At 36.4% G+C, this 13,414-nt stretch overlaps 1 pseudogene; it reads right to left on the bottom strand.

The window, feature by feature from the left end:
• Positions 1-8,293: 8,293 nt before the first annotated feature.
• Positions 8,294-9,142, bottom strand: LOC114026669 (annotated as a pseudogene).
• Positions 9,143-13,414: the final 4,272 nt, after the last annotated feature.

Raw genomic sequence — 13,414 nt, 5'->3', positions numbered from 1 at the left:
TTTCTCTTTCATGAAAGTAATTTTGAGGGCTTATAAAAGTTGTGTTTAAAATTAAATTTTCCTCTTGTGAAATCTGTGAAACAAGTTAGAAAAGCTTCAGGAAATTCTCAGTCTCAAAATTTAATTAGTACAGAGGATAATATCTGTGTGCTAAAAATTTTCTTTAAAGACAAAAATACAATTATGTCACTGATTTATATTCCATTAATTCCAATTAATTTCATGTAGAATTTAAGTTCTACATGAAATATCTTTAGATGTTTTGTGTATATATTTATTTAAGTAAAAATACTCTGATCTTTGGTTACCCAAGTACTCAAATACCCAAATGGATCTGTGATCTTATGGGTTTTGGAGTTTCCTTTCAGAGTGCAAACCACACTGTTGCATATTTCACGTCCTGTGAAACTTTATCTCTGTCCTTTCATAAGCTCGCCACAAAAAGTACATCCAAGGATCTGGAGACCCTTCTTGCTTTCTCTTGACATTGTGAAGGTACCAGTGGATCACTGTGGTCTGGCTGTACACTTGTTATCCCAAGTACTGTGTATGGAACCAGCTCATCTTCTCTTCCCTTTGATGACATCTTTTACTTTTGTTTTTTGGAGTTCATCATTGTTTATATGTTGTATCCTGTTCACTTACCACAGAGACAGGATTGCTTTTGGGAAATTGCAAAGCTTTTCTACTGAAGCCAAGCTTCCCATGAAAGTAACAGCCCATCTTTTTTCTAAAATAAGTTTTTATTGCTATATTTTGGTTTTTGAAATAAATTTTTAGAGATATTTTTTGTTTTTTACATTACCAAAATTTCTTCCCATATCCATGCTCTTTCTACTCCCAGAGAGCCATCCTATTGAGAGAAATTAATATTATACTATTATACTAATTACTAATAATTAATTTGTGATCCATCCTTTTCCTTCTATTTTTATTAAGACCCCACTCCTGAAAAGGACAGTCAGTCTCTGATTGGTGTAACTGAGTAAGGTAATCTCTCAGTCCTAAAGCATCTACCTGGGCAGGGACCCTTAGTTTTGTTTAACTTTTTTTATACTCAAAATCCAGCTTCTAGCTGTAAACATGTCTCTTTGTCCTTGATCCTATCCATTAGAATTTAGGACAACCTAGCTCATGAAGGAGAAAACTAGCCAGACAGGGCCAGATGGAAATGGCTTCTCCTGCCCAGATACTTTGAGGCTGCTGAGTCTCATGATAAAGCCAGGTTCTTAGCATTCCTTAAATGTCCCCTGATCAAAGTTGAGTTTTCACTTATCAGGGGAATTCTCTGTCAGAAAGTGTATTTCTGATTTAAAGTGATGCAGAGTCTCCATTGGTGTCATTGGTACTGACTATCAATTTATTGATAATTAGCTAGCCTAATTAATAAACTGATTATTAATTACCTGGAAACTGTGGGGGGGCTTATTTGCAACACTATATAAAAAATAATTTTTTAAGAGAAAAAGAAGAGAAAAAAATCACCAAAACTGATCAATATATCAAAAAAAAGTCTGAAAATATACATAATATTCCATAGTTGTGAACATACCATCTCTTCAGAGCAGTGGAATGCAGTGGGTGACTTATATCTCTTCTTTGGGAGTCATGTAGTCTTTGTAATTTTGCAGTATTAATTTTTCCTTGTTTTATTCTTTTCATTTACATTTTTACTGTCGTGTATTTTGTTTTCTTATCTCTATTTACTTCACCCTTCATCAGTGCAAATGAGTTTTTCCATGCTTCTGTTTTCATCCTATTTGTTGTTTCTTACATCACAGTAATACCATATTACGTTGGTGTACCAAAATTTATTTGACCATTTCTGAGTCAGTGAATATCCACTTTCTTTCCAATTCTTTGCTACCACAAAACATGTTGCAATAAATATTTTGGTGTCTATGAGGGCCTTCTTATCAATGACCTCCTTGGTGTATATGGTGAGTAGTGGACTCTCTGACTCAAAGAGCATGGGCATTTTATTTTATTTTATTTGCGTAATTGCACAATGCTTTCAAAATTGTACTGTTTGACAGTTCTGTGAAAAATTTACTAGTGGGCCTGCTATCTTCCCACAGCTAGTCTAGTGTAGACTATTCTCATCTTTTCACATCTTTGCCAATTTTTTCAATGTAAGTTGAAACCTTAGGGTTATATTGTCTTGCATTTCTGTTTTTAGAGATTTGGAATATTCTTTTGTGTGGCTATTAATAGTTTACAATTCTTTTGAGAACTATTTGTTCATATCCTTTGATGATTTACTTATTAGAGAATTGCTTTTGCTTGTGTATGTGTGTGGGTGTATCTGTGAATTGTCTATATATCTTCAGTACCAAATACTTATGTGAGATATTCAATATAAAGATTTTTTCTCATTTGAATTTCTCTTATTATAAATGTATTAATTTTCTTTCTGTAGGTTTTTTAAAACTTTCATGTAATTCCTGTTCTCCATTTTATTCTTTGTAGTAGCCTTTAACCTTTGTTTGGTTAAGACTACTTCTGCACATGGTTGTGAAAGCTATATAATTTATTTCTCTTCTGATTTTTGATCTATATTTAGGTATCATTTTTAATATTTAGGTCCAGAATCCATTTTGAATTTTTTGTGGAATAGGGTATAATGTGTTATCCTAAGCTTAATTTCTGCCAGACTGCTTTTCAGTTTTCCCAGAAGTCACTTATCAGATAGGAAGTTTTTTTCTTAAGTAATTTATGTACTTGGTTTATTGATCACTAGGTTATTGATTTCCATTATTCCTGCTTCTCCCTTCTCTAATCTGGTCTATTTTTATTATCTGATGTACTTCTGTACATTTTAACCACTGCCAAATGGTTTTTTTTGGCTATTGCTTTATACTATAGATTGTTCTTAAAGTGCTTTTCTCCCTTCATCCTTGCTTTTTTTCACCATTTCCCTTGATTTTCTAGAGCTTTTGTTTCTCCAAATGAAATTTATTACTTTATCATATTTTGTCAGGTATCCCTTTAAAGGTTTGATATAGCATTAAAATTATAAATTACCTTTGTTAGCATTGTCATTCTTATCATATTGATATTGCCCAACCATGAAGGAAGAAAAGAAATAAGCATTTATTCAGTGTTTCCTATGTGCCAGGCACTGTGCTAAGTATTGGGAATACAAATACAAGCAAAAAAAAAAAAAAGCCAATCCCTGCCCTCAAGAAATTTACCTTCTACTGGAAAAAGGCAACACCCAAAAGGACCTGAAAAGTGGGGGAAAGGGGAAGGTCCCTGGGACTGGGGCATAGTTTTGCAGTTCAGAATCCAGGAACAGGATCAGTTGGGGAATGAAGGCCAGCCTGCCCCCCTCCATCAAATGGAGGCTCCAGGAGGAAGTCACCAGTGGAAAAAGGGATGGGTCTTACAGAGGGATGTTCCTGGTTGAAAAGGCCACAAGTACGGCTGAGTGTACTAGAATAAGGAGGCTGTAGGCGCTGAGGAAAGTTACAGGTTGAGACATTATAAGCATTACATATTCCTTCAGCTATTTTAAGTTATTCTTTATATCTTTAAGGAGCATTTTATAATTGAATCTATACAAGTAATTTGTGTGCTTTGGTAGGTTGATCCCCAAATATTTTATGTTTTTTATAGTTATTTTCAATGGCATTTCCCTTTTTATTTTTGTTGCTTAGATTTTATTAATATATAGAAATACTTTAGATTTTGTGGATTTATTTTATAACCTGCAACTTTACTGAAGTTATTGCCTTGATTAGTATCTTTGCTGATTCCCTCAGATTTCAAAGTAAACCATGGTGTCATCAACAGATCTCATTGGTGTGGATACTCACTTTAGTGGTTCAGTTCAAAATCTGTTCACCATTCCATTCACATTCCTGTGAGATTCTTACTTGCACATAACTTCTGCACAGGACCTTTCTCTAGGTCTTGTGACCTTCCTTGGGTAACAGTTGAACACATAGGCTGTCCATCTGTTATCTTTTAATCTTGCTACATGGTTGTCTCACCTTCATTCTTGTTCTGGTCATGATTTGACTAGATTTCCTCTGAAGTTCCTTCCAACTCTATGATTCTGGGTTTTATGACACAGTTTTCTATACAAGAGAAATGGAAGATCACAAAAACTGTCAGAGGCAACGTATTTTTGTACTGGATAGTTTTGAGGGTTTTTTTTTTTTAAGAATGATAGGTTCATAGATTCATAGAATTTCAGAGTTGGAAGGAAGCTTAATGGCCACTCAGTCCAATCCATACCCAAAAAATAATCTTCACTTTAACATAATATCCAAATGATTCATATATCCTCTTCCTGAAGATCACTGAGGGGCTACCCTTCTAGACAGTTCACTTTGGGATAGCTCTAATTGTTGGAAGTTTTTTCTTGACATCAAGCATAAATAAAGTGTACCTGTTGGCAATTTAACTTCCAATCCCTCCTCCTAGTATTTCACTTTCAGGCAAAAAGAACAAAATTGATTTCTCTTCTACATTACACTCTTTAAAAAACTTGAAGGCAAATATCATGTATATCTGAATCTTCTCTAGGCTAAACATGCCCTGTTCTTCAACTAGTGCTCATATTGTATAGATTTGAGACTCTTACCCTCTTCTTGACACACGAGTTTATCAAAGTGCTTCCTAAATTCTGGTGCCTAGAATTAAGCATAATATTCCAGATATTGTCTGATTGGGGCAGAGTATAACAGAATTGCCACCCAGGGTATGTTGGTAAATGTTTAATAGCTGGCTCTCTGAAAAAAAATGAATATATGCATGATGAACATTTACATTTTATCTGCATTATTGACAGTTTCTCCATCACTTTTTAAAAGTCTAGATAATCAACAATAATAACTCAAGCCCTGATTTTTGTAGCAGTTTGCCAATTTTTAATGTTTAAATGTTCACGCTGAAAATTTTAACAATCTGCTCTCTGATATAAAACTGGCTCTCTAGCAAACTCTTGTCTACCACCTCCTTGTTTCTAGAATTTATATCTTTCTTAATGCAGTCTAAGTTTGTATTACCTTTTTTGGCTACCAAAAAAAAAATCGCAGTTGACTCATTTAGTTTGTATTCCATTAAACTCCCCAAATCATTTTCATAAAAATTGCTGTCTAACCATGCCTCCCTCCATGCATTTTTTTACTTATATCAGGTTAAAAAAAAAAAGTAAGATTTTGCAAGTGTCCCTACTACATTATTAAATTCAGGACAGTCCTTTAGCCAATCAAGATTTTTGAATTCTGAGTCTGTCATCCACACTAAGCTGGATGGTTATCCCTCCCAGCTTTGTGGTATCTGAAAATTTGACAAGGAGACTCTTTATTCCTTTTCAAAGTCATTGCTTTTAATCAATGGCAAATCAAAGGCAGGAGGCTAAGCATGGATCTCTGAGGCACTCAGCTGGAAACTTTTTATCAAATTGATTATAAGTCAGTAGTGACCGCTCTTTAACAGGCAGCCTGGTACAGTGGAAAGAATGCAGATGTGGAATCAGAGGACTTCGAGGCTGACTCTGCCATTCACTACCTGGGTGACTGATAACATTTAACTTAATCTGTCTGGGCTGGAGTTTTCTCATATTAAAAATTGACCTGTAAGGTAAGCTTCCCGCTCTAAATCTGTGATCCTCAATCTTTCAGAAGGCATTTAAGAGATAGGAAGGAAAAAAAAAAGATGAAAGATGGAAAAGATTATCATGGTCCCAAACACCATAGGTAGTGGTCCTTTCCTAGCTGGCTTCATTACTCTGCTCAGGAAATACTACTTCTTGAAAGATCACCTACACCTCATCAGTTCCCTCTGCCCCTGTGGCCCCTGTGGCCCCTCTGAGTGCAGGGTACAGTGTACTTCCCAGAGTTTCCACTTAAGGAGGGCACCTAGGCCATCCATCTCATTATTTCCCACCTGACTGCGCGCCTTTGAATTTCTACATCATGCTTCCATGCCAGGGACCTTCCCTACACTTCTCCACCTTTTTAGCTTACTTTTGTGTTATCTTCCTCCGTTAGATTGTAAGCTTCTTGAAGGCAAGGACTCTCTTTTTTTTTTCCCTTTGTATTTATTATCTCTAGGGCTTAGCTGAGTGCCTGGCATATAGGTGCTTAATAAATGTTTGTTGACTGACCATTTTTGAACCCCTTTTTTCTCTAGCTAAAAACCTTTTTTTTTCTGGTTCTCCTTCACTTTTCTTTTTTGCCAGCCTCCATCCATTCTTTGAGTTGTAGTACCAGACCACATTTTTGTATGCATCTCTTGTTATTTGCCCTGTATGTATCTTTTAAAAATCTAAGTTGATTGGTATGTTCTTTATGTAGCCACATCAGTATCTTTAGACAATGCCTTCTTTCTTTCCACCTGGAGTTGTTTCCCTTTGTGTGGTCAGAATTTAATTCTTGAGAATATCCCTTTCCTTCTGGGTTGACTCAGTCAGATGATTACTATCTATCCTCCTTCTGAACCCTTTGAAATCTGTTCTCCCAGAGTCCAGGGTGTCAGACTATTCCTTATTCCTGGCTTTACTTTGCTATCATAAACTTTTTTTTTCTTTTTTTTTGGCTAGGCAGTGGGGTTAAGTGATTTGCCCAGGATCACACAGCTAGTAAGTGTTATGTGTCTGGGGTCAGATTTGAATTCAGGTCTTCTGACTCCAGAGCCTGTGTTCTATCCACTGTGCCACCTAGCCACCGCTATAACAAACTTTTAAGATAGAGTCATCACTTTTCCTCACAGTTCCTATCATTCTGATCCAAGCAGCCAATTCCTATTTATTGAGAATCAGATCCACATTTTTCCTCATTTGTTTCTCTCCTACCATTTGAAGGATGAAATTATCATTAGGTCAAGCCCAGAAGTTATTAGCAGTTCTTCTTTTGGCAAGAGAGCTCCCGCAGGTGTCTGGATAGTTGAAATCAATCGTCTCTACTTAATTATGTCTCTGTTCCAGATTTGAAATCTTTTTCCTGACCTCATTTTCTGTTTCTATTTTCTGTCCAGGTGATCTGGTAACAAAATCAGTTCTCCCTCTACTGATTCTCACCCAAATACTTTGTACTCTATTTCTCCCCTCTAGTTCCTGAATTTCCTTACACGAAGTGTATCAGTCTTTTTGTATTTTATTTTTTTTTTTGCAAACAGGGTTAAGTGACTTGCCCAGGTTCACACAGCTAGCAGTATCTGAGACTGGCTTTGAACTTGGTCTTCCTGACTCCAGGCGTAGTGCTTTATCACTGAGCCACCTAGTTTCCCCCACAAAGTGTACCTTTTACATATAATGCTATGCTTCTCCCTCCCCTGTACCCCTTCCTGCCTTTTACCTATGTTTTTTTTAAATAGGGTATACCCATCTAGAGCCATATTCAGGTTTTAGTTCTTATCCTACCAAGTATCAATCATAATTGAATCATAATTATGAGATTAAATTTGTGTTATGACCTCTTACTCATCTTGCCTGTTGCCTAAACTTTACTACGGGCTATTTTCTTGGATTTTGTTTCCTGTGAATTTCTGGGTATCTCAGTTGCTAGTCATTCTTCCCCATAATCATTCTCCATGGTATCTTAAGTTGGTGAATATATGTAGGTGGTGTTCTCCTTCTGTCTTTTTCAGTTTAAAGTAATTTCTTTTTTGGGAGGCGTTGCCCATTTAATCGACATCATTTTGATAACATCAACCAGATTTACTAACAGCCAGGCTCCTTCCTCTTCACAGACTTAACCTTTGGGTTTGGCCTTATTTGGATTTCTTAGATGTTACAAACTCACAACTCTTATCTCACAAAGCACAGAGCCTCAGGGAGGGAGGGCAATAGGACTGCTGGATTTTAGGCTATTTTCTTTAAGGGCTTGGGGGTGGGGGAGGGAAGGGAAAAGGTTGAATGGGAGATTCTAAGGCATTGTTCTGGGGATAGGGATTATGATTAAAATGAACTGCAATAAAATAAGACCTACTAAAGGGAAGGGAGGGATCTAGAGTGTACACCACTCATTAACTTTCTATTTTAAACCTGAAGAGAAACTGCAGATTGAGGCAAGAAAAGAACACACCATCCTTTAATTTAGATCTCAGCACTGATTTTTAAAACAATGAAATCAGAACTAGAACATCTTAAGTCTTTAATTCTTTCTTTACAGGTTTACCTGGACCACTTTTGATTAAGAAAACTGTAGAAAGTTACTAACTGCCCCAAGTTAACGCCAGGAGGTGACCCCTGTCAATTTCCCAAAGAGTCCTGGTTGCCAGTTGTTGGAAATACACTGCTCTGGGTCTCTGTGCTCCCTGGTTGGAATCAATCATGGAAGATTTAATCCACGGGTCGCTTTTCCCCATATTTCTTTGTAAACTCTAGAGCGTTCTCATAGAATTTTTTATGATCCTTAGAGTACTCTTCAGCTAGGTCAGCCTAAAGGGGATGCTCAGGCTGGGGGGGTCATTCCCCAGTGCAGTGAGAGACTAGATGACTTGGTCAGTTTTGGTTGCTGGCTTCCAGTTTTCAGCACTAATTACTGGCTAAGAGACCTGTCCTTTTTCATTGATGTTAGGGTGGTAAATTCTTGTTTTAAAAGTGATCTTGGGGGGCAGCTAGGTGGTGCAGTGAATAGAGCACCGGCCCTGGATTCAGGAGGACCTGAGTTCAAATCTGGCCTCAGACACATAACACTTACTAGCTGTGTGACCCTGGACAAATCACTTAACCCCATTGCCTAGCCAAAAAAAAAAAAAAGTGATCTTGGGTGGTTTGAATGGATACTCTGCTGGGAAGTTGACTTCTGTTCTGGAAGTTTTAACTTCTGGAAGTTAAAAAAACAAAACAAAACATGAGAACTTTTTTTTTTTTAAATGTGATGAAGCTACCCAGATATTAAAGATGACCTGAACTTATTCTGACAATGTTTTTGGTATGACTTTGAATGAAAAAGTGTGTTTCTAAAAAAAAATTACCATTTTCTAATCTTCAGGTCTTCATATTGTCTTGCCAATGACAATTGTTTTTTCTTTATACCAGGCTTCCCTGTCATATGGAGGGCTGTCAGGAACTTGGCTCTTGCCAAGTCAATAAATTAGATTCATCAGCCTGGATATTGTGGAAATTTTTCATCTCACACTTGGGGATTTCTTTCAGCTCCTTCATCAGCCTCCTGCTGGCCACCATCTTTGGTCTGGTGCTCAGTTTAAAGTAATTTCAATTGTATTTTTAGTATAGAGTCTTACTAGATTTTGTTGTTGTTCAGTCATTCAGTGTGTATCCAACTCTTCATGACCCCGTGGACCATACTGTCCATGAGGTTTTCTTGGCAAAGATACTGTAGTGGTTTACTATTTCTCCAGTGGATTAAGGCAAACAGAGGTTAGTGACTTGCCTGGTCACACAGCTAGCAAGTGTCTGAGGCCAGATTAGAACTCAAGTCTTCCTGTGCTCTATCCACTGAGTCACCTAGCTGTCTCCTGGTAGATTTTTTTTTAAATTTTATTTATATTTTATTTTTAGGCAATTGGGGTTAAGTGACTTGCCCAGGGTCACACAGCTAGTAAGTGTCAAGTGTTTGGTCTGAGGTCGGATTTGAACTCAAGCCCTTCTGACTTCAGGGCTGGTGCTCTATCACTGTGCCACCTAGCTGCCCCCTCCTCCTGGCAGATTTTGTAAGGCATTCCTAGTACTTGATCAGAGGCTTTTCATTCCTTTATTTTAAGCATGGTCTTGAAACCCAAATCTTCAGATCAAACACAGTCTTAATTAGCTGTTGATGTTCAAATAGATTTATCAGTAAGTAATGTCTCTTGTTACAAAGATTTCCAATTCTTGATCCCAAAGAAAAAAAGTCTTCATTAAAATCTAATTCAATCTCTCTCTTCATAGGGTCATATATGATCATACAGTGGTGTGCAACTAAATGGGGAAAAATAAAATAATTAAATTACTTATATGTTGACTTAAATGATTGACACATAATTTTTGCATATTTTAAAAATAAAACATTTTGCTGGACATGGTGGTTCACATTTGTGGGATCCCTGTAGAATATATGTCTTGGAGGTAGCTGAGACTGGTGGTCACTTGTGTTAAGGAACTCTAAGCTATAATTGGGCTAAAGCCAATTTGGTGTCTGCACTAAGTCCAACAATAATATAGTGAGCTCCTGGGAGCAAAGGATCACCAGGCTGACCAAGGAGGGATAAACAATCCTAGTTCTGAAAAATTGTGTAGGTTAAAGCTTCCATGATGATCAGTAATTGGCTGGTCCATAAGTGGCCCACTGTACCACCAGCCTGAACAGGATAGAGAGATCTAGTCTCAAATAAACAAAGCAAAACAATAAGAAAACCTTTTAATAATCATTATGTTCTCCTTTTACTGCAGTCACTTGTTTTACAGATTTGGCATTTAGTTCACAAGATTTTGACACATTCTTTCAATTCTTCCTCATGAAACCACACTTTTATCACTTTGGATGTTAAGTGTACCCTTGGTGAATAACAGTTCATTTTTCTAAGTCTAACTTTGTTATAGCTGATAGGTTTTCAATGGGATTTAAATCAACTGAGTTGCCACACAAGTGCAGGATACTTATTTCTATCTTTTGGATAAATTTCTTAATCTTTAGTGACATGTAGTATAGCGTGAAATTATGTTGCAGTATTCCATCTGCATTCTTGAGTTTATAATTCTGGAACAATTCTTTTTTCAGTATATAAACATATTTATCAGTTAGTAATTTCCTCAATGAGAGGAAGACTTCTAGGATCATTGAAGTTAAAAAAACAAAACAAAACATGAGAACTTTTTTTTTTAAATGTGATGAAGCTACCCAGATATTAAAGATGACCTGAACTTATTCTGACAATGTTTTTGGTATGACTTTGAATGAAAAAGTGTGTTTCATAAAAAAAAATTACCATTTTCTAATCTTCAGGTCTTCATATTGTCTTGCCAATGACAGTTGTTTTTTCTTTATACCAGTGTTTAGTAGCTGTATTTTTTCATCATATTCTTATAACTTCCAAGAAACTGACACCTCAATTTTTGAGGAATCAGTAGCAACTCATTCAGTTCTTAGATTCTATTGAATATTTTTCTTGTTTTCTGAGGAATTAATTAAGATGTTTTGCAGTTTTTTCCATTGTTTTTCCTTTTCAGCTGCAGTTTCCTTTATGCTTTGGTGCAGCTGATCCTTTTTCATTGTGGGCTTGAATGATGCTTGAAATATTTATAAGTATCCCTAAATTAACCAACAGTTGTATAAATATCTCTAACAGTCACTTAAAGCCTCCTTTTTAAGAGCTACAACTTTTACAGATTTCCTTCCAGCACTATCCATTCTTTAAAACCACAAACTTAAAACAAACCCTCACACACACACACACACACACACACACACACACACACACACACACAAAACAAAAAGGCAAAAGAGCAGTAAAACATGTATGGCATGACGGATAGCAATCAACTGACAAGAACTAAGAAAAAAGTGGGAAAATCAGCTTACTCAAATTTCATCTTGCTAGTTTCAGACATTCTAAGTTAGCCTAGTTTCAATAAGAAGCATAGACACCTCAATGACCATTCACAAAATATGAGACCATGCCGTAACTACTGTTTGTCCCAAGTAATTAGCATGGCACCATAGGTTTAAATCTGGAAGGGGCCTTAGGTCATGGAGCTAGTATATATCTAAGATAGAGTTCTGATTCCAAGTCTAGCCAATGCTGTCACACTCAAAGAGAAACAAATCCCTACAGCTTGCATGTTGACTTAGAAAGCCACAAGTTTACATCATCTGTTTTATTGCATTTTTACTTATTGTTAAACATTTTCCAATTACATTTTAATCTGATTCATGATATACTAGAGACTGAGAACTTGACGATTTTTCACTATATCATGTTGCCTTTGTAGATGAAAAAGGAACTAAAATCCAGAGAGCTTAAGTGATTTCATCAGAGTTCCAGAATCCAAGTCTTCTAAGTTGCAATCCTATGTACTTTCCATTCCATTATTCTACTTTAGTTTTTAGTTATTGTTTTTAACTTAGTTGTGAATGAACCAAAAGTGGTTGCCTTTTTTTTTTCCCCAAATAGACCCTAAAACAGTAAGTGTGTACTAGAACTCAGATATTTGTTGTTGTTCAGTCATTTGAGTCACCTCTGACCCTTTGTGACTCCATTTGGGGTTTTGGAATGGTATGCCATTTCCTTTTCCAGAACTCAGATATACATTTTTTCTAAAATATTTACACAAAAATGTCTACCTATTCTTTGAATTGATATTTCATTTTATTCACTTAAGTGGTTAAGTATATTCCGCAATCCCCATTAGTCTCATTGCATAAAAAGGCTAACCAGCACTACGTAAATAAGCAACTAGATTGCGTACCTTGTCTTCTAATATTTCACTTTCTTATACCAGATATTTTCCTCAGCATATAGTCACATTTGCTACTGTGACTCTTATGGCCAAAGTAATTCTCTTAGCACAAATCCCCACCCTGAAATCTGGCAAATTCTCCTGATAGAACCATACAGTAGATTGGTACCAACGTCCATAACTTATAAGTGTTTTGATTATAGCATATCAAAAAGTTGTTTTTGTTTTGTTTTTTAGTAAGAAAGTCTAGCTGGGATCATCATTCTGCAGTAGGCAAACCACAGTAATCTAAAATCTCATAACATAATATCAACCAGGTTTCAAATTCCCCAAAAAGTCTGCTGCTTCACTTCCCTCTGTTGGCAGAGATTGTGGCTCCACTGATGGATATCTCTTTCCTCTTCCTTATTTCCCAATAGAATGTAAGCTCCTGGAGGTAAAAAACTTTCTTTTTTTGTCTTTATATCCTTAGGGCCAAGCTCACAGTTTTATTGTTGTTGTTCAGTCATTCCATTGTGTCTGACTCTTCGTGACCCCTCTGGACCATAGCACCAGAGACCCTTTTATCCTCCATTATCTCTCAAAATCTGTATAAGTTCATGTTCGTTGTTTCCATGACACCATCAATCCATTTCCTCCTCTGCTGTCCCCTTTTCCTTTTTGCCTTCAATCTTTCCCAACATCAGACACTTAATAAAGTATTTTTGATTGATTGATTTATAGATGCCCCTTTGCTAATCTAGGGAACTCGGTACCTCTCCCCTGGCAACTGTAGATATCAGCAGAAGAAACCTGAGAACCCCTTTATGATCTAGCCAATGATTGCCACTCATCCCATAGAGCTCACACTGAAAACTATAAGCCACACAATTAAATATCCTTTCATGAAGCATGTACTATAGCTTAGCTTTCTTTGCATATTGAGAACTACCCAGCAGGTGTCTGGGTATATTTCCTGATTACATGTTTTAGGAATGTATTTTAAATTTTCTTCAGTCATTGTGGGGAAGAGAGAGGTTACAACTGGATTCTTTTCATAACTAAACAGAATTAGACATA

This window comes from Vombatus ursinus, unplaced genomic scaffold, assembly GCF_900497805.2.
Source record: "Vombatus ursinus unplaced genomic scaffold, bare-nosed wombat genome assembly UNPS02014841.1, whole genome shotgun sequence".
NCBI classification, from domain to species: Eukaryota; Metazoa; Chordata; class Mammalia; order Diprotodontia; family Vombatidae; genus Vombatus; species Vombatus ursinus.
The sequence above is the reverse complement of the archived record's forward strand: the minus strand, read 5'-3'. Positions and strand labels throughout refer to the sequence as shown.